General features: G+C 40.3%; 1 protein-coding gene and 1 pseudogene across 2 annotated transcripts in view; one reads left to right on the forward strand and one right to left on the reverse strand.

Annotated features, from left to right (window-relative positions):
* The window catches only part of CUNH4orf45 (chromosome unknown C4orf45 homolog), a 141,569-nt gene that overhangs the window by 26,443 nt on the left and 91,948 nt on the right, over window positions 1–23,178 (forward strand). The window lies entirely within an intron of this gene.
* Window positions 12,127–12,864, reverse strand: LOC116530469 (annotated as a pseudogene).

A 23,178-nucleotide genomic window follows, 5' to 3' on the forward strand; every position in this document is an offset into this window, starting at 1 on the left:
TTTTTTGGGGGCCTGGGAACCTGCATGTTAAAGAAGCACCCCAGGAGACTGTGATGCAGGCAGTCCATGACACACTGTGGGAGACACAGTAGACCCAAGAGCGGTAGGGGCTGTGCCCCTTTCTCTCCTTGAAGCTCACGTGTGCTCCAAGTCTACCGCTCTTTACCATCTAACTTGAGGAGGAAGATCAGAAGGCTTGACTTGCAACCACTGATTTTTGTAAGCCCACAATTAACAAATTAAAAGGATGGTAACATCCTTTTAATTGTAATTATTGTTTAACTTAATTATTGAAATCAGTGTGTATAATACCATTCCATAAATGATGATATAAAAATGGAATATGTTTTCCGCCCAGTGAATGACGGCACTGGTGACAGGATAATTAGGAATCTAAGCAGTCAAAACTCATGCAAACAAATCTGAAGTTAAGGGAAGATGAGTGAATAAATGCTGGTGGCATTCGGGTTACATAAATTCTGTGTTCATTGCAAGGAAACAATACCTCCCACATCTCTTTCTTTTAGGGATTTCCAGATTCTTTCAGAGTTCCATTTACAAGCTAAGTAGCTATCACCACCCTCTTTTCATAAAACGGAAACAGAGCAAAGTAGGCATGCTCATCATCTGGGCTGAAGAAAGAAGTTAAAAAAATAAAACGATCTGTGATTCCAGATCATACCAAGGAACTGACATGGTCGATTTCACTTATTTTGTTTTCTGAGGATTCTATAGCCACTTAGAATGCAAGATTCACCGCTGAACCAAACTCACCTTCCTCGTCGCCACCACTCACCAGCATATACACATCCTTGGAGGAATGGAAATGTCCTGAGGAATGCCAGCTCCTCTTGTCTGCATGGATACAAAACAATCCGTTCCAGATCTTGGGGATTTATTTTCTCAATCTGAGTAGCTTAGACTCCATTGTAGTGAGCTAAAAATAAATAATATCATTGATCCAGGCATAAAACTATTCAGAAGATAGAGATTGAAATGAGGATTTGCAGTAGACCTTGTAACACTGTGTTGATTCTACTTCTGTTTCTGAAGGAAGGAAGATGCTGTGGAATTATTGTCTATATATATGGATTGTGTGTGTGAAGACCATCAAGTATGAAGTTACTTATATTATTCTATACTTTGGTCAAGAACTCCATTAATCATGGTTAAATAAGCAATTTCCCTGCTGCTGCTCACCCGGGAGCCCTCTGAGGCATGAGCACCAGCATGGAGAAGCTGCTCATTCACAAATCAATACGGGACACTGAAAGCCTCTGCCTCTGTGCTTTTGTGATGGAGGCTCACATTTGTCCTGGTCCACAGCATCTTAATGTGAATGGCTTTCTCCAATTGGCCATTACGGCTGCGTCTTATAGTACCTGTGTTTTAATGGCTTTGGAGGATGACTCTAGAAGATTGTGAGATTTACGCATAACATCTGACTTTTAATTAAGTCAGGTTATTTCCAAATTTGGATGGGAGTCTGTCCAGTCATTTCTGTGTGATGAAGTGACAGAGCCACAGACAGAAACGATACATGGCAACCATTGCTTCGCCACTGTGGACCTCCCCCCACCCCAAAGAATGGCAAAGTGCCTTAGCTTAAATGTTTGGAAGCTGAAGCATACATTTGGGGCTGTGACAGTGGCCTTAGGAAAATTATGTATTGTGTGAAAAATGACCATCTGTTAAAGCAGAGTTCAGAGTTCACAGAAGGTGGCATAAGTTAGCTCTGCAGATAACTGGAAAGGAAAAGATTCCCTTACCTCTAACCCGCTCAGGGGCTGAAGGTCCAAGGTCAGGGATACTTCAGAGTGAGGCATTCATTTTGTCACATCTCAATTGGACATAGCTGAGTAGATAACATTTTGAGCAAGTGACTCTAACATAAGGCAGCTTCAAAGACAACTTATACCGTAACAGTCATTCCTGTAGTCGGTTCATTAAAAGGGATCACAAATGTTTTGATCTCTGCTATCTCCTGTCCTCACCAAATGAGTGATACTCCCTTAACCTCTCCTACTCCCCACCCACCCCCTGCTTATCTCTCCATAGCTTCTTTCTCTTCTACAATTGCAAAGAGATGGAGGCAATAAGAGACCCCTTTGGGTTCCAATAATCCTCATGGGTTCCAGCTTGGCGGACAACTTTAAAGCCCACTGACAATGCCTGGACCATCCCAATCCACTCCTGAAGCAGACACAGTACTCTTAGATTTGTATGATGTATTCTTATTCTAGCCCACACCTGGCTTTGTCTTGCCTCCCTGTGTATCTTATAAGCTGCCTCATGCTTTCCTCTTCACCATTCTCAAACCAGCATTGGATTGACCCATTGGCTCTGAGTTATTGCTTGTTCCCCAGCATCTGAATCACTTTCCTGCACTGGTGTTGGTGAACTATCCACTTGGGTATATCACTGGCAGAAATTTTCTTGTGAAGCGTCCTTTTTGGGCAACTCCAGCTAGGGAACCAGGACTTCTGGAACTCTCTTTTTGGCTCCAGCTTTAAAGGATAGGGAGACAGGACATACAGGACATACCAGAACAGCCCAACACAGAGTACACTAAAAACATTGTGTTACATAGGTTGGGAGGAATCACTTGAGCCCAGGAATTCAAGGCTGTAGTGAGCTGTGATTGCGCCACTGCACTGCAGCTTGGGTAACAACGTGAGACTCTGTCTCTTAAAAAGAAACTGTTGGAGAAAGAAGTAAATGAATGAACTAATTTGCAGAACTTGAGAAGTTTGCAGTCTAAGGCCTTTGTGTGTGTGTGTGTGTGTGTGTGTGTGTGTTTGTGTGTGTGTGTGTGTCATACTGTTCATAGGCACTAACTTACATGTTTGATTGACTCTTCTATCCAGAGAGTCACCCTGGATAACTGTTTATCGTTCACCTGGGTCAATAATAATCTCAGCACAAAAAGTGCAGAAAAAAACTATCATTGTACACTATTTTTTTTTTTTTTTTTTTGAGACGGAGTTTCACTCTTGTTACCCAGGCTGGAGTGCAATGGCGCGATCTCGGCTCACCGCAACCTCCGCCTCCTGGGTTCAGGCAATTCTCCTGCCTCAGCCTCCTGAGTAGCCGGGATTACAGGCACACGCCACCATGCCCAGCTAATTTTTTGTATTTTTAGTAGAGACAGGGTTTCACCATGTTGACCAGGATGGTCTCGATCTCTTGACCTCGTGATCCACCCGCCTCTGCCTCCTAAAGTGCTGGGATTACAGGCTTGAGCCACCGCGCCCGGCCCATTGTACACTATTTTTGCTCACTTTTTCTTTGCCTGGAATAGGGTATGTTGATGGAAAGGAGAGGAGTCCTCCATAGTATCTTTTTCCTTTCCCATCTAACATTTCTCTGCTACTACTTTCTCAATGATTTATATTATTTGCTCACTAGTAAAGTACGGCTGAGAGCAACATCTAGAAGCAGATTTCAGAGAAACAGCTCCCACCTGCTTCCTCCAATCCATACACCAATCACCCGGGCCCCTCCCATCTCATCGTCCCACAGAGCTTTTCAGGGTGGTAGTTATTTACGCTCACTGCCCTTTGGAAGAGACAGGGATTTGCTTTCTAGCAGAAATGGAAAAGTAAAGGTGTTACAGATGCATTGTGGGAAGCAACGGGAGGAAATCACGCAACTGAAACGGAATGCATGTATCCCCCTTCTCCAGTGGCCCGTCTGAGGCTCACCTAGTGTCTCCCTGTGGGGGGCAGGCTGCTGTCAAAAAAGTGAAATTGAAAGCCCAGTTAGACTCCCACTGTAGCCTTTTTTAGCTGGCAAACACACTTGAAAGGTAGCTAGGCTGCAGCCACAAGGGGTAACCAAAGAAAAGGTAGAAAAATAAAATAGAAGAGATGGCCATCTAGAAAGCCTCCCTAAGAGACAAGGAAAAATAAATAAATAACCAACTTAATCCCTCTTTCTTTTTGTTAACTAGAAAATTGGGAGCTACAAAAAGATCTGAAATTTTTAGATTGCTGGATTTTCCCCAATAGTAACTAACATGAGAAAGTAACACCTGATGGAGCAAAAGTAATGTTATGTTTTCATTTGTGAACAGCAGAATAATAATAAGTGGGTTAAAGGGAGTTCAGCTAATTAGCCCATGGTTATAGCTTTAATTTCTTCCTCTGTTGTAAGCTTTTGAGGTGGGTGGAAAACTATGAGGTTTTTAATATGGATCAATAGGATGTCATAAGGGTCTGATTAATAGAGCTTGGCAGTGATTTTGGAAATCTACTTTACACTGCATGTCTCTTGCACAGAGAACAGGAAAATGTAACAGATTCCCATCCCCCCATTTCACAAATATTTGATTGTATACTTGTATTTTTTTAAATTACAAATTCTAATTTTTTAAACTTGTGTGTTGACTTCATCAGTCTAAGTCCTGCTCAGGACCACATATTCCGTGATTACTACACACTGACCATACCCTTCTCTGAATTTCTTTTTCAGTGAAAGGTGGGATCACCCAGCTTTGCTCTAGTTATTCAGCGCATAAGACTCTTTTCTTTGCTAGATTATAAGCTTTCTGAGGACTGGGCCAAGCTTTCTCTCCTTCTGCCACCTTCTCATCCATCAACATGTCACACATGTACTAAGCACTTACTATAAATTTTAAAGAGCTATAATCATTAATCATTCTAATTGCACAAAATTCTAGGTTTTTAATCTTTTATCAGTATTTTAATGTATATTATTCATATTTATGTATAAATTACAAAGCAAAGCATTGTAAAAAGCTGAATTTCTTTGTTCCAACTCTTTTTTTTTTTCTGATAGAATAGACTGTTTTTCTTTCCTTGATCTAGCAAATCTTGAAACTTTTATATGACATGTGCAAAAGCATTAGGGCAGATGCTCAGAAAGTTGCGACTGGTTTTATTGTCTTTGCTTTTCAAAAGGGATAAAGTGATACAGAATTAAATTTTATTTCTAAATGCTTTGCTGCACCTGAAAATAATTCTTTCCAAATGAAAACTTATTAGCTGTATATTAAAAACTGAATTATTCCTACAATAATGTAATGCTATCCTAAAATATGTTGCTTAGAGGTCTGCATAGAACTGGTTTGCGTCAGGCATTGGATTTTTCCTTTCCTTCAGCAAAGAAATTATTTTCATAACATGCAAATACACACATATATTCATTTATTCACAGATTTTTACTGTGTGTTAGGACACAGCCATTTCTTGCATTTGTATACTAGTCAAGGAAGGGAAAGAGACAGAGGCTAAATAAATCTGGGACTTTCCAATTCTGCTAGTTTAGAGTCAGTTAACATCTGACGATATTGTTAAATTATTTACATTCTTGCAGGACTTAGGAAGCCCCAAAATGGATTTTCCTGTAATTCAGTAAAACTATAATTCTATTACCGTCACTGTAATTATAACACATGGAAGAAATTAAACTGCAATGCATAATGAAAATTTAAGACTTATGGAAAGGTAGATGTAAATCAAGCTTGTCCAACCAGTGGCCTGTGGGCCACATGCAGCCCAGAATGGCATTGAATGAGACCCAACAGAAATTTGTAAGCTTTCTTAAAACATGAGTTTTTTTGCAATTTTTTTTTAAGCTCATCAGCTATGGTGTTAGTGTATTTTACGTGTGGCCTGAGACAAGTCTTCTTCCAATGTGACCCAGAAAAGCCAAAAGATTAGAACTCCTCATATAAATGATGAAATACCCATCCAACACATTGGAAAAGCCAATATAAAGAAAAAACATAAAATGCAGACTTTTAAACTAGTGGCTGGTAGGCTGGCAGCCCATCATGACAACATGGTAAGTGTGTGTGTTTAAATTGGTTTCAGGAGGAATACATCCACCTAGAGTGAGTGCCATTTGGGGCTGCATATTAAAACATGAATGGTTTAATGTCAGAGTGCTTTTCTCATTCTTTTCTTTAAAAAAAAAATCATGTTAAAAGGTGAAGGGGAGGAAGGCAGCAAGTCACACTGCCATGTGTGTACCTATGCAACAACCTTGCATGTTCTTCACATGTACCCAAAACCTAAAATGCAATGAAAAAAAGAAGAAAAAAAATCATGTTAAAATAAGCATAACAGAAGTTATCTTTCAATTATTTCAAAGTGCACAGTCCTGTGGCATTAAGAACATTCACATTGTTGTGCAACTATCACCCTGTTCATCTCCAGAACTTTCTCATCCTGTAAAACTGAAACTCTGTCCCTATTAAACACTCACTCTCCATTCTCCCTTCCCCTAGCTTCTGGCAACTGCCACTTTACTGAGAACCTCATTAAGTGAAATCATGCAGTATTTGTTTTTTGTGACTGGCTTATTGTACTTAGCATTAGTCCTCAAGGTTCATTTATATCACAGCATGTGTCTCAATCTCCTTCCTTTTTAAGACTAAATAATATTGTATTGTATGTTGTTATGATCTGAATTTTTGTTCCCAACTCCAAATTCATATGTTGAAGCCCCAACCCCTCAGTGTGACTGTATTTGGAGGCCAGCCCTTTAGAAGGTAGCTGAGGTTAAATGAGGTGCTAAAACAATCTCATAGAATGGGTATCGTTATAAGAAGAGAAAGGGGCATCAGATCTTCCTCTCTCTGTCTTTGGCTGCATGGAGGAAAAGCCATTTGAGAACATGACAGGAAGGTGACCTCCGACTAGCCGGGAAGAGAGGCTCACCAGTCACCAACCCTGACAGCACCTTGATTTTAGATTTCAGGCCTCTGGAACTGTGAGAAGATCAATTTCTGTTGTTTAAGCCGCCCATTCTGTGGTATTTTCTTACGGAATCCTTAGGGAACCGATACGTATGTATACACCACACCTGGGTTGCCTCCGTACCTCTTGACTATTGTGAATAATGCTGCTATGAACATGCATGTACACATACTTGAGTCCCTGCTTTCACTTCTTTTGGGTATATACCCAGAAGTGGGATCACTGGATCTCGTGGTATTTCTGTTTAAGTTGTTGAGGAATCACCATACCTTTTTCAGCAGCAGCTGCACCATTTTACATTTTCACCAGCAATATACAAGGGTTCTCATTTCACTGCATTTCTCATTTTGAAAACATTTAAATATATTTTGGTTACTGTGAAGAACCTGTGGCTACTGAGGAATGATTGTAGATGTGGGACTGCTGACAACATATTCAAATCTGTAAAGTTCATTTGCTTTCCTGTAAGCAGTGATGCAACAGATGCACAACACTGCTTTTGAAGTGGAAATCTAAATAAGCAGGATCCTTGGTGCCATTTTGTATCAGCATAACTTGATCAAATATTGACCAGGCGCAGTGGCTCATGCCTGTAATCCCTGCAATTTAGGAGGTTGAGGTGGAGAATCACTTGAGCCCAGGAGTTCGAGACCAGCCTGGGTAACATAGTGAAACCTCATCTCTACAAAAGTCCAAAAATATTAGCTGGACATGGTGGTAAGCGCCTGTAGTCCCAGCTACTCAGGAAGCTGTGCTGGGAGGATCATTTGAGCTCAGGAAATCGAGGCTGCAGTGAGCTGAGATGGCACCACTGCCCTCCAGCCTGGATGACAGAGTGAGATCCTCTCTTTAAAAAAATATATTTCAACATACTGTGGTGCTAGGTTAGCTTAGGTTATTTATGTTAAAAATAACATGTCTATTGAAAACACATTTTCTGGTCTTTCCTCTCTGGGTACTGTGAAGGTATCAGATTAGATATCATCTCAGAACCCATACCCCCTGAATTGAATTGTGGTTATTTTCAATCATGATGTTAGTTGTTTTCAGCTCCACATTTCACATAATCGTGTAGCTCATAAATTAAGTTTATGAATATATTTCTTTGCATAGCCCATGATCTCTAAGTGCCAATATTCTTTGCTAGGTAAAATATCTTTAAAAAAATTTTAATAGAGGTAGGGTCTCACAATGTTGCCCTGGTTGGTCTTGAACTCCTGGGCTCAAGTGATCCTCCTACCTCAGCCTCCAAAGTCCTGGAACTACTGTTCTTGGCTTTAATTTTTTTCTTTATAATTATTTTCAACTTTTATAGATTTAAGAAGCCATTTGAGGAATATTTTTTTTTTTTTTTTTTGAGACGGAGTTTCACTCTTGTTACCCAGGCTGGAGTGCAATGGCGCCATCTCGGCTCACCGCAACCTCCGCCTCCTGGGTTCAGGCAATTCTCCTGCCTCAGCCTCCTGAGTAGCTGGGATTACAGGCACGCACCACCATGCCCAGCTAATTTTTTTGTATTTTTAGTAGAGACGGGGTTTCACCATGTTGACCAGGATGGTCTCGATCTCTTGACCTCGTGATCCACCCGCCTCGGCCTCCCAAAGTGCTGGGATTACAGGCTTGAGCCACCGCGCCAGCCTGAGGAATAATTTTTATAAGCACAAATTAACCCAAAGAAAATGAAAAAATACTAACTTTTGTAATAGTGGTTTTTAGTATAGCATCACTACTCTATAAATACTTCGATTAATCCAAGATCATGATAAAAGCTTTTAACTGTTCTATACTACTCTTTACCTCCTTCGGCACACATCAAAGAATGGGGATTTATATGTCAAATATTCAGTACCCGTTAGGCATTCTAAATGTTCCCTAGGAATTATTTACAATGATTACATTTCCATTTTTCAGGTTACTTCAGTTGAAAGACAGATTGAAGTAAAATTGGCAAGTGAAAGTCAATATTTAACTTGTACTTCACTTGGACATTTTATTCTAGTTTCAAGCTTTGAGGTAAATAATTGATTGAGGGAGGGGAGCACGAGTCAGCTCTGTTTTGTTCAACAGTTTCCTCAGGATTTTATACCAAGAGAGAAGTCATGTTGTTACGTTTGCTGAACATATAAAGCTAGGAAGAAGAGAGTAAAATTCGATGACCATTTGGACAGTAAAAGATGTTACTATTTTAGAATTGGGGCTGAAACTCACAAGGTTATAATTTAATAGGACTAAATATAAAGCTTGAACTTAGAGTTTAAAAATCAACAATCCAAGTAGAGGATAGGTAAGACATTATGCAATAGGTTGGTGGGGAGCGTGCAGCTGACTGCAGACTGGAGGTTTGCCCAGAAGTTGGCACAGTTGCCAACAAAGCTGACACAGTGAAAGTTGGTATTTGCAGAGAGCTGTGTTCCAGAAACAAACGCTGCCCTAATTGGACCACATGGTAGCATTATTTTTGGTTATGCATGCCACATTTTAAGCCAGATGTTAATAAATTGAAGAGCATCAAGAAGCAGGACAGTGCAGAGCCTGGGAATGTCATTACATGAACACCTGAAAGAAGTGGGGAAGCCTGATTTGCAAAAGAGCCTAGAGTGAGCCTTTCCTGGGATCTGACGGGCTATTCCAATGAGACAGGGATTCTTTACCAGAATTCAGAATTCAGACTACAGTGTGACTGTTACAGGAAGGCAGATTTTAGTTCAATGTACGGAAGAATAATTAGACCAGCCCCAAAATAGAATATGCTCGTGTTATTGGAAATATTTTGTCAGTTGGATGAGCATGTGCTGTGAAAGGGAGCCCCACACAGAGTGCAAGGTTGTACCTGCTGACCTCTGAAGGCTGCACCAATCCAAAGCTCCCTTAGAACATACTGGAAACCATGTATCTCTGCCAATACTGTATATACTATAACTGAATTTAGGGCTGTATTTATGTGATTTTCAAACATACAACTAGCCATACAAAGTAGATTAACATGTCCACTAATATAACAGGGCATACAGGGATTTTGCCCATGGTCTCTGCTGCAGAAGCAACCAGAATTCACAAGCAGTTTTTTTGTTTTGTTTCGACACGGCCTCCTCTTTCTCTCAGGCTGGAGCGCCGTGGGGCAATCACAACTCACTGCAGCTTTGACCTCCCAACCTCCTGTACTCAAGTGATCCACCCGCCTCAGCCTCCCAAGTAGCCGGGACTACCATGGTGTCTGGCTAATTTTTGCAATTTTGCAATTTTTTTTTAAAACAGAGACGGGGTTTTGCCGTATTGTCCAGGCTGGTCTCAAACCCCTGGGCTCGAGGGATCTGCCTGCCTTGACCTCCCAAAGTGCTAGGATTACAGGCACGAACCACTGAGCCGAGCCAGTAGAGCTCTTAACTAGCCCTTATCAGAGTCTTTCAATAGCAACTGAAACATGGGGACTTTTGAAGATAAAATTACCTTTCTATAGAGAAGAGTAGCAGCTTGGTGTTCTTTGTTGATTCTAGGAATATATAAATTGCAATTTCAGAGTCCATAATTGGATGCTTTGAAGAATGAGAACACCAACATTGCTAATCTTGGTACACTAATAACTGTTAGAAATTACTTGGCACTTCTTTCCCTTCAGAAACTACAGCAAGAGCATAGGGCAGGGGTCCTCAAATATTTTGCATCAAAATCACTTGGAGGGATTGTTAAGACAGATTGCTAAGCCCCATTTTCATGGTTTCTGTTTTAGGAGATATGAGGTGGGGCCTGAGACTTTGCATTTTTAATAAGTTCCCCAATGAGGCTTATGCTCTTGGTCAGGGGATCACATTGGCAGAACCACTGGCATAATGAATGAACGAACACTGTATAAGAAGCCATGCTCTAATCAGAAAATGGCAAAGTATTTATGTGGCTGGTGTGTGAGAGCCCGTTTGTACTTTCTTGAGGGAAACAGTTATTAGCGTCTCTTTCCAACTCTGCCTTCAGTGACATCACACAATAGTTTGAAGTTGACTATGGTGGAAATGTTGATACCACAGACACTGGTAAATGCTAAAACCATAGCTTTTTCTCTTGAGAGTCCAGTAAACCACTGCTATAGCCTCGAAGCAGAATGAAAATGTTGGATGATCAGTGCAATGTTTCTCAAATTCACTTCACTCATAGTTTTACTGAATGTTTCTTGAGTCCTGGCTATAACCACAGCAATATTTTTTCAATTATAATGTGTTGAAAGGGCTTAACAGGAATGGAATTCATGAAATAAAGTGTATTCTTGGATTAAAGAAGACAATGCAATTTTTTTTTTTACTAATTTTAAGAATAGTCAACATTTGATCCACTTTATAAATGTGTATTAAAATTATAACATGAAATGAACGTAGTGATCATTAAATATATGTAAAACACTAGTTCATCAGCATCTAACATTTACCAGCTGCTTAAAATGGGCACTGTTATAATTCTTTACATGAATTCTCAATTCTTACAAAAGTCTGTGATGTAGATATGTCATCCCCCACCTTACAGATAAAACACTGAGTCAGAGTAACAGTGTTACTGAGGTATGCGATACTGAGGTATCAATGTGTATATGAAAGAGGTAGGTATGTATCAGATGATCTCATAGGTAATGTCCTGGAAACCTCACATATAGTATTTCTTTTCTTTTTTTTTTGTAGGAGAAAATGGTTTTGTACATGAGATGAAACAATAGAAATTCAAAACCTACAGATAAGGATTAGCTGTATCACTCAACTCTTTAAAAAGTTTATACAAATATGCAGTCAAAACCAACAAGATATTGCCCTAATAAAGTTACCTTGGATTGGGCCACACCTAAGGGTGAAGGTGGCTTTGGGGGCCATGGTGGAGGCAGAGGTGGCTTTGGAGGACGAGGTGGTAGCAGAGGAGGCCGAAGAGGATTTGGTGGCAGAGGCCGGGGAGGCTTCGGAGGGCAAGACGGCTTCTGAGGGGGCAGAGAAGGAGGAGGCGACCACAAGCCACAAGGAAAGAGGACGAAGTTGGAATAGCTTCTGTCCCTCTGCTTTCCCTTTTCCATTTGAAAGAAAGGACTCTGGAGTTTTTACTGTTACTTGATCAATGACAGAGCCTTCTGAGGACATTCCAAGACAGTATACAGTCCTGTGGTCTCCTTAGAAATCCGTATAGATAGCATAGCATTTCTTTTTAAAAAGTTTGTACTTTATCTATTTATTTATTTTAGAGAGATTCTCAGTATGTTGTGCAAGCTGGACTTGAGCTCCTAGGCTCAAGAAATCCTCCCACCTCAGCCTTGCAAGTAGCTGGGACTACAGGCGCATGCGCCGTGCCAGGTGAACTATAACATTTCTTAAAGGCATTTACTGATAACTACATCATTATTATCTAATTACCATATCCTTTTTTTTCCCCACACAACATGTAGGTCATTTATTTTCCTTCTAGTCCTGGATTCAGTACATAGATGGCTTCTCTTCACCCTTTGGGTTGACAGTTTTCTCCAGGTTGCTGCTGATGGTGTGAAGCTCAGTGTACAAGGCCCTCAGGTCCAGCGTCATGGCTCTGAGCTCTCCATAAGCTGCCTCATCTTGCTCATGCACCAAAGCCCGGTAATCTATTACATGAGTCTCCTTGGAGGCCTTGGCCACAGCAACCCGTTGTTCTGAGAAGTACTTGGGAATGGTTCTATTTTGGTCTTGAAGGCATTCACCCTTGCCAGCACCTTCTGGACTGCTACCCTAAAATCACTTCCATTTTCAATCTTGGGGATCAGGTGCTGGATCCATGTGGTCACCAGAACGTATTTCTCTTTGAGATGTCAGACTTCTGGCTTAACCAGGGCAAGCAGGGACAGGACCTTCTCATTCCCAGGGAGAAATCCACACTTAGGGACTTCTCCTGCTCACCTGTTTCCATCTCATCATCCTTGGGTAGAGGGCCTGGGATGGGGCCTGGAGGGAAGTCAGGTCAGCCACATTGAGGAGTCCTCTTGCAAAACCTGATTCAGGTATATGATTTTCTGTGGCAAGAATCTCTAGAGGAATTCCTCAGCCTCCTGGAAAAGATTCTGACTGAACACCTCCACCTGTTTGCGGGCCTCCCCACTCATGTGCACCCCACACGGCTTGGCCATGCTGCTTTAGTGGCTAGATCTCTAGTCTCCTAATTTCCATGTTCTTTTTTCTTTTTTTCCTTGAGGTGGAGTCTCGCTCTGTCGCTAGGAGGGTTCAAGTGATTCTTCTGCCTTAGCCTCCCAAGTAGCTGAAACTACAAGCACCGCCGCCACGCCAGGCTAATTTTCGTGTATTTTTAGTAGAGACGGGTTTCACCATGTTGGCCAGGATGGTCTCGATCTCTTAACCTCGTGATCCGCCCACATCGGCCTCCCAAAGTGCTGGGATTACAGGTGCGAGCCACTGCGCCCGGCCGATATATATACTGAGACGGAGTCTCGCTGGGACACCAGGCTGGAGGGCAGTGGCGCAGTGCCTGTTCACTGCAACCTCCGCCTGCTGGTTCAAGTGATTCTTCCGCCTCAGCCTCCTGAGTAGCTGGGACTGCAAGTGCGCACCACCAAGCCTGGCTAATTTTTTTTTTTTTTAAGTAGAGACGGGGTTTCACCATGTTGACCAAGGTATTCTCTATCTCTTGACCTCGTGATCCGCCTGCCTAGGCCTCCCAAAGTGCTGGGATTACAGGCATGAGCCACTGCGCCCAGCTCCGGCTGATATTCTTAAATATGTTTTAGAAGAAAATACTGCTGGCGTCAAAACTTTCACAGAACAATATTAGAACAACACTGGCATTCTAGGGAAAACAATGGTAAACAATGGGTGAGTGGCATTAAACTGTAATAACCCGACCAATCCTAACCCTTCTCTTTTGAGCTTTGCCTCTCAAAAGGAGTACCCTCAGCCCTCATTTGTGGTTCGTGGACGTTATCAATGCTTGCCACTTTGACTCCCCAATTTCTATGCTTTCCTGATGTTGTCCTACCTGTGTTTAACACATTTGAAATTTATATATATTAGTAAGTCGTTGGCAATCTGTAATTGCTCTGACTTTAAAACCTCTGTCGGCCGGGCGTGGTGGCTCACACCTGTAATCCCAGCACTTTGGGAGGCCGAGACGGGTGGATCACCTGAGGTCGGGAGTTCGAGACCAGCCTGGGCAGCATGGCAAAACCCCGTCTCTACTAAAAATACAAAAAAAAAAAAAAAAAAAATTAGCAGAGCATGGTGGCAAGCATTTGTAATCCCAGCTACTTGGAAGGCTGAGGCAGGAGAATTGCTTGAACCCGGGAGGCGGAGGTTGCAGTGGGTGGAGATTGCCCCATTGCGCTCTAGCCTGGGAGACAAGAGGGAAACTCCATCTCAAAACAAAAAAAAAACCACTTCTGTCTTTAAGGTTTTTTTTTTTTTTAATCTCTGATACAACCAGGATGCATCCTGGGGATTTCTATCTGTCACCACTTAGTATCATCTTCATGTTTTTCATGTTCAGTAGTTTGTTCAAAGCCATAATATGACTAAAAATGAGTATTAGGTTGAATGAAAACCTTGGAAAGTTGGATGCCAGCATGTACAATATCCTGTAGGGAGTGTAATCTCACTTTAAAAGAGATCCAACAGTGAGCAATTCGCTATAGAAAGCTGGGGGGCAGGTTTCAGGGATGAGTAACAAGTTGAACTTTACATTGCATTGGCAGGGTGTGGTACCTTTTCCCACAGGTTAAAGCCACTGGTTTTTCATCTTGCGTAAACATGGTTGCTCAAATTAGTTTCATTTTGGTTTTCTGAATGACCCTTCTATGCTGCTTCTGTCTGACTCTTCAGCCTAAAATTAAGTACACTAAAAACCTCTCTCTCCCTCTCTAACAAACATTGCAACAAGTTTTCCAAATCTTAATGAGCCAGTTGTAATTATCCACCAGCTTTAAAGCTGTACTGTAGAATTTCACAAGTTTCTAAACTCTAGACTAACACTGTTCAACAGAAACATAATTTGAACCACATATTTAATAGAACATTTTCTAGTAGCCACATTAAAAAGTTAAAAGAGGCCCAGGCGCGGTGGCTCATACCTATAATCCCAGCTTTGGGAGGCCAAAGCAGGCACATCACTTGAAGTCAGAAGTTTGAGACCAACCTGGCCAATGTGGCGAAACCCCGTATCTACTAAAAATACAAAAATTAGCTGGGTGCGATGGTGCACACCCATAGTCCCAGCTACTCAGGAGGCTAAAGCAGGAGAATCTCTTGAACCTGGGAAATGGAGGTTGCAATGATCTAGGACTGTGACACTGCGCTGCAGCCTGGGCCACAGAGTGAAACTCCCTCTTTAAAAAAAAAAAAAATTAAAACGGGTAAAAATAACTTTAATAATATATTTTGTTTAATCCAATATATCCAAATAGTTATCATTTCAATGCGAAATCAATATTGAAAGTTATTAACAAAATATTTTACATTCTTTTATAAAATGTTGTGTGAAATCTGGTGTGTACTTTTGACGTATAGCCACAATAACACATGTGGCTAGTGCTGCTCCATCGGAAAGTGTAGTGTAGAGTTGTTAAAACTCAGATTAATATTATCTTGGAACATCCACATATCCAAACACCCTAGTTGATTTTTTGTTTTGTAACTAAGTTTCTGGAAGGAGGTATTAATTAAACACTCTTGACCCGGTAGCTTTAATACCACGTCATATAAGTAATAGGATGAATAATAATGAATGAATTATGGTGAAAAACAGCTAGAAACTTACTGTGTATAAATATAAGTGAGTAATTTACTGGAATTGTGACCCAGTACAAAAATAGAACAACCATGTTAGATGCCAGAATTTCCATTATTATTTATAATCAAGCAGAGTCTACCCAGGCTAGCAATCTAGAAACTCATAAAGTGGCTCTTGATTATTTTAACATTTAACAAAAAAACTAATGACTACATCATGCCTGTAATCCTAGCACTTTGGGAAGCCAAGGAAGGCGATCACCTGATGTCAGGAGTTTGAAAGCAGCCTGGCCAACATGGCAAAACCCCATCTCTACTAATAATGCAAAAATTAGTCGGGTGTGGTGGTGTGGGCCTGTAATCACAGCTACTCAGGAAGCTAACGTAGGAGAACCGCTTGAACGTGGGAGGTGGAGGTTGCAGTGAGCTGAGATCGCACCATGGGACTCCAGCCTGGGCAACAGAGAAAGACTCCATTTAAAAAAAAATGAACACAGAGTAGGTTCAGACAATTTCTAGTTTCTCTTCAAAATGGACTCAGCTCAGCCTGGGGAAGATGACAAAACCCTGTCTCTACCAAAAATACAACAAAAAATTAGCTGGGTATGTTGGCACATGTGTGGTCCCAGCTCTTTGGCAGGCAGAGGTGGGAAGATCCCTTGAACCTGGGAGGTGGAAGTTGTGGAGGCTGCAGTGAGCCGAAATTGCGCCAGTGTGCTCCAGGCTGGGTGACAGAGTGAGACCCCGTCTCAAAAAACAAAACAAAACAAAACAAAAAAACCAAAATGGACTCAGCTGGTGAACTTGTCAGAAGTCTGTGGATCGATCTGAGTCCCTTTTCTATGTCCAACATTTTCTTATCTGGTCCAGGTTAGAATGTTCTTGTCCCCATCAGCATTCACAGAGCATTCTTATTTTTGCCCTTTAAGTCCTGGGCAGTGGTTGTTTGAGCTACCATTCTGACCCTGTTAGCTGAGCGGTTAGCATTTCTAGTAGCTGTGTTCTCTTTAAAGAGGAGTATTTTTCTGTCTACCTTGAAGATAGGAAGGAGATTGTAAGCCCTCTTTTGTGGAAGAAAAAAATATCTTTCTTTTTCAGAGTGAAAGGAAATCTGATCTCTTTCATCTCTTTGGCACCATGACACTTTTGTGTAAAATCATTAAACATTTCTCACAAGGGTGGTTCAGGGCATTGAATTTAATTATCTGAGGTGCCATACCGTACAGCCTATGATAGCATTAGCATAGTAGAAGATATGGACATGAGGGAAGGTGATGGAAATAACACAAGGGGTTAGAAGGTACATACTATGATGATAATAGCTATCATCAGGCATCTATTATATGCCCCGTACAGGACTAGACATACCTCACATATGTTACATACAATACCTTACTTAATTCTTACAACAAATATATGAGGTTGTTAGATGTGGTTTTACTTTTCAGATAAAGAAACTGAGCCTGAGAGATGGTATTTTGAAGAAAGTTATGAGTCTATTATGAAATAGAGTTCAGCTGAAGTATGGCCTGTTCTCTTTTCTCCACATCACGCTGCCTCCCAATAAAGCAAAGCAAATGAAAAAGGAAATGTTTTGCTGTAAACCAATTGCCAACCACAAGAAATATTGAATGAAAGGTCATAATGTGAATTACACAGAGAGTGATATAAACTTGGCAGCGAGAAATAAAATGTTTTGTCATTTCCCGGTATAGCAGAGAGGGAAGAAAAAAATGGAACAGCAAAAACAATGGTTTCCTGAGGTGATCATAAATGTGCTTTCACAGAAAATGAAGTTTTAGAGGAACAGTGGAAATTGAAGAAGTAGGAAGGACTGAATATATAGAGGTGATAGACAAGAATGATTAGGAGACCAGAGAGAGAGAAAAAAATTCAGGTAACCATCATAGCACTGACTTTCAAATGTTTCTGACTGCAGTTCACAGTAAGAAATACATTTTACATAGGGACCCAGTTAACAACAATCTGTGTGTGTGTGTGTGTGTGTGTGTGTGTGTGTAGTGATATATATCATTGAAACAAAGGTGCAAAAGCAATTTAGTGAAAGAGTGATAGTCTTTTACAAATGGTGCTAGAATAACTGGATATCCATATACAAAAATAATTGAACTTCATATCTCTTCTTATATACAAAAATGGACTTGAAATGGGTCATGGACCTATATGTGTAAACCTAAAACTATAAAACTTTTAAAAGAAAACATGGGAGAAAACCTTTGTGATCTTAGATTTGACAAACATTATTTAGGCTGGGCACAGTAGCTCACGCTTGAGACCAGGAGTTGAGACCAACCTGGGCAACATAATGAAATCCCATCTCTACAAAAAATAATGTTTTTAACAAAAGAATTTTTAGGTATAACACCTATGGTATGATCCATTAAAGAATAAATTCATAAAGTAAACTTTATCAAAATTAAAAACGTCTGCTCTTCACAAGACACTTTTAAAAATGAAACTACAAGCATAGATTAGAAGAAAATATTTGGAAGGTACCTACCTGATAAAGAACTTGTATTGAGAGCATATAAAAAACTCTTGGTTTAATATCCAGCATCTATAAGGAACAGAAACAAATTTACAAGAAAAAAAACAAACAACCCCATTAAAAAGTGGGCAAAGGACATGAACACTTTTCAAAGAAGACATACATGTGGCCAAGAAGCATATGAAAAAAAGTTCAGTATCACTGATCATTAGAGAAATGCAAACCAAACCCACAATCAGGTATCACCTAACACCAGTCAGAAAGGCTACAATGAAAAAGTCAAAAAATAACGGATGCTGGCGAGGTTGCAGAAAAAGGGAACACTTACAAATTGTTGGCTGGTGTGTAAATTAGTTCAACCATTGTGGAAGGCAGTGTGGTGATTCCTCAAAGAGCTAAAAACAGAACAGCCATTTGATGCAGCAATCCCATTACTGGGTATATAACCAGTGGAATATAAATTCGTCTATCGTAAAGATACGTGCACACAAATGTTCATTGCAGCACTAATCACAATAGCAAACACATGGAATCAACCTAAATGCCCATTGATGATAGATTGAATAAAGAAAACGTGATACATATACACCATGGAATACTATGCAGCCATAAGAAAGAGTGAGATCATGTCTGTTGTGGGAACATGGATGGAACTGGAGGCTGTTAGCCTTGGCAAACTAATACAGGAATAGAAAACCAAATACTGTATGTTCTCACTTATAAGTGGGAGCTAAATGATGAGAACTCATGGACACCAAGAAGAGAACAATAGCCTACTTGAGAGTAGAGGATGGGAGGAGGGAGAGGAGCAGAAAAAGTAACTATTGGGTACTAGGGTTAGTACCTGGGTGACAAAATAATCTGTACAACAAACCCCCGTGACATGAGTTTACCTATATAACAAACCTGCACATGTATCCCCAGCCTAAAATAAAAGTTAAAAAAAAAACCTCAAGTCTCTGAATAAAAAGACAAGACAATTAAGAAATGGGCAAAAGATTTGAACACTTCACCAAAGAAGATATATGGATTGCAAATAAGCAAAATATGCTCTACATGATTAGTCATTAGAGATTGCTAATTAAAACTGCAATGAGATATCACTACATACCTATTAGAATGCACCAGTTAAGAAGACCAAGTGTTGGCAAAGATGTGGAGAAAGTCGAACCTCATACACTGCTAGTGGGAATGCAAAAATAACACAACCACTGTTGAAGCAATTTGAAAGTTCCTTTACGAATTAATACATCTTCCATATGATCCAGCCATTCCACTTCTAGTTATTTACCCAAGATAAATGAAAACAAATGTCCATAAAAAGATTTATGCACAATTGTTCATATCAGCTTTATACAGCTCCAAATAGAAAAGAACCCCAAAGTCCATCAACAGGTAAAAGGATAAACTATTACCTATCTGTAAAATAGAATATTAGTAATAAAAAGGAATAAACTATCGTTACATGTTATAATTCGGATGATCTCAAAATAATTATGCTTAATGTAAGAAGCCAGACAAGCCTGGTGCAGTAGCTCACACCTGTAATCCCAGCACTTTGGGAGGCCAAGGTGGGCAGATCAGTTGAGGTCAGGAGTTTGATACCAGCTTGGCCAACATGGTGAAACCCCGTCTCTACCAAAAATACAAAAATTAGCTGGGTGTGGTGGCGTGCATCTGTAACCCCAGCTACTCAGGAGGCTGAGGCAGAAGAATCGCTTGAACCTGGGAGGCAGAGGTTGCAGTGAGCGGAGATCGCACCACTGCACTCCAGCCCAGGCAACAGAGTGAGACTTCGTCTCAAAAATAAATAAATAAATAAAATAAAAACCAGACAAAAGAGAGTGCATACTGCATGATTCGATAATCAAATTCTCGAAACCACAAACTATAGTAACAGAAAGCAGAAAAGTGATTGCCCGGGTATGGGAAAAATGACAGATATGTTCTTTATCTTGACTGTAGTGAGAAACCATGGATACAGCTGCTAGATTTAGCAAATAAAAACATAGAGTGGCTAGTTAAATTTGAATTTCAGATGAATACATTTTTTTTAACATAAGTGTATACCATGCAAATGTTTGGGACATACTTATACTAAAAATGATTCATTGTTTATCTGAAATCCAAATTTAACTGGGCATTCTATACTTTGACAACCCTGTTCATGTGTGTACATATACGTATATATAAATGTACAGGTGTATGCTTCAAATATGTGCAGTTTATTATATGTCAATTACACCTTAATAAACCTGGTTTAAAAAGAAAAGAAAGAAATTGAAGTTAACCAAGGAAGACGAAATGACTTTCCCAAGTGTTCTATGCCAATGGCAGCAAGGTCAAAACCAAAATCTTAATTGCCATTTTCCCTGTTCAAGTGCTCTTTCTATTATACCAAGTAGGTTCTTAAAAAAAAAATTTTTTTTTAAATGTTTATTTACAGGAATGGGAAAATAAATCCTCAAAGTAAGAATATTCAGATAAAGAAATTTAATTTGTAAATCTTAACTGTCATATGGCTTTACCCACCTAATATTTCACCTGTTTATAAATCCATTTTACAAGCTAAGTGCTGAAGCATGGTGAAATCCATTTTAGGAATGAATAAGGAGTCACTTTGAGTCTTCTTGATGATCAGGAAGCACAGCCAGTTCTCTGGCTGCCTCAAGTAGAGAAGGGCAAAGGTTTTACAAAGGAGATACAACAAAATGTAAAGATTACCTATTTGTTAATTACAGCTTTCTTGCTTTACACAAATATTTTTCAGTAATCCAGATTGCAGGTTCACATATGTTTTTCTTACAGTATACTTTTAGCTATTTTCCTTTATTACGTATTTGCAAGATTGAGAAATACCACTTATTGATCTAAATTACCCTGGCCTAAATTGAAGTCACTTACTGCCATCTAGAAATAGACAAGCTCTTCCTAATGTACTGTTTATCTAGAGAATTGCCATATTTCACCCAGGCTGAAAGTGTCATTTTCATAAATTACATTTAACTTGTCTATAATTGTGATACTCTTTGCTATCGATGCCTACATTTAAATTTATTTTCTCTTTTTGAAGCAAAGGCAGTGTTAATTCAATGGTACTTTTTTTTTTTCATTCTGTCTCCCAGGCTAGAGTGCAGTGGCACAATCTTGGCTCACTGCAGCCTCAACTTCCTGACCTCCTGGGCTCAAGCAATCTTCCAGCCTCAGCCTCTCAAGTAGCTGGGATCACATGTGTATGCTACCACGCCCAGTTAATTTCTTTTTTTTATTATACTTTAGGTTCTGGGGTACATGTGCATCATGCAGGATTGTTGCATAGGTACACACATGGCAATGTGGTTTGCTGCCTCCATCACCCCGTCACCTATATCTGGCATTTCTCCCCATGTTATCCCTCCCCATGTTATCCCCCACCTTCCCTCCCTTAGTCCCCGCCAACAGAACCCAGTGTGTGATGCTCCCCTCCCTGTGTCCATGTGTTGTCATTGTTCAACACTCACCTGTGAGTGAGAACATGTGGTGTTCGATTTTCTGTTCTTGTGTCAGTTTGCTGAGAATGATGGTTTCCAGATTCATCCATGTCCCTACAAAGGACACGATTTTTATTTTTTGAGGAGACAGGATCTCACTACATTTCCCAGGCTGGTCTTGAACTCCTGGACTCAAGTGGTCCTCCCGTCTTGGCCTTCCAAAGTACAGTCATGAGCCACCACGCCTGACCTTAATGATTATTACAGAGTGGAGGAATTAGAGCACTGTTTCCACCCAGTCCAGTGCTGGTTGTGCTCTTTGGATTACATCATAATTACCATCATTACTCAGAGCAATAAAAGAGCAATGCATACCTCTCAGCTCTTTCCAGTGTGGGTAAAACCAGGGTGATTCCTACCTGATGCAATTTCTACTCTATCTGTATAATTTAGTGTCTTCCCCACTTTTCTATTTTTTTTTTATTGTGCTGGCAAATCTATTTTATATTCATGTATTCTCACTGGTCACTTATACAGCTCTAATAATAAGAAAACTAATTAACACAAAAGCAGAGATGAGATGGGGCCCAATTGACACTGACAATGTAGAGGCAAGCAAGACTTTCCACTGGAACCTGTTATTGTACAAATAAAAAGTATGGTTATTTACAAATCTACTGAGTAGTCCATTTAAATGAAATACTTATTTTTGCAGTTATGTAATCAATTAAGTATAATAAATAGAGAAGCTTCATATCTAAAATAGGCAAGGAGGAGGTGTAAGGTAAAAGACAAATGTGAAAACCACTGTAGATCAGGGTGTAGTAAACCATGGTTCATGTGCCAAATCTGGCTTGCCACCTGTTTTTATACATCTAAAAGTGGGCTTTCACATTGTAAGTGGTTGAAAAAAATTAAAAGAAAATTATTTACCAACCCATAAAAACGATATAAAATTCGAATTTCAGTGCCCATAAACTAGGTTTTATTAGAGCACAGCCACACTTACTGGTTTACATATTGTCTGCTGCAGTGACAGGGTTGAATAGTTGTGATAGTGATTGCATGTATGACCTACAAGTCTAAAACATTTACTATCTGACCTTTTTTAAAAAAAAAAATATGGGCCAGGTGCAGTGGCTCATACCTGTAATCCTAGTACTTTGGGAAGTTGAGGGGGGTGGATCACCAGGTCAAGAGTTCGAGACCAGCTTAACCAACATGGTGAAACCTGTCTCTATTAAAAATACAAAAATTAGCTGGGCGTGGTGGCACGCACCTGTAATCCCAGCTGCACGAGAGGCTGAGGCAGGAGAATTGCTTGAACTTGGGAGGCGGAGGTTGCAGTGAGCCGAGATCGCATCACTGCTCTCCAGCCTGGGGGACAGAGTGAGACTCCGTTTCAAAAAAAAAAAAAAATTTCTGACCTCTGCTCTAGATCAAAGAGTTTGAATATGGAGGCCAGGTGCAGTGGCTCATGCCAGTGATCCAAGCATGGGAGGCTGAAGTGGGAGGATCACTTGAAGCTAGGGATTTGAGACCAGCCTGGGCAACATAGTTTGACTTCCATCTCTACCAAAAAAATTAAAAAATTAGCCAAGTGTGAAGGCCCATGCCTATAATCACAACTACTTGGGAGGCTGAGGTGGGAGGCTTATTTGAGCCCAGGAGTTGAAGGCTGTAGTGAGTCAGGATTGTGCCACTGCACTCCAGCCAGGGCAACAGAGTGAGATCCTGCCTCTAAACAACAA

The sequence above is a fragment of the Sapajus apella genome, unplaced genomic scaffold (assembly GCF_009761245.1).
Source record: "Sapajus apella isolate SASKATOON/1434 unplaced genomic scaffold, GSC_monkey_1.0 scaffold67, whole genome shotgun sequence".
NCBI lineage: Eukaryota > Metazoa > Chordata > Mammalia > Primates > Cebidae > Sapajus > Sapajus apella.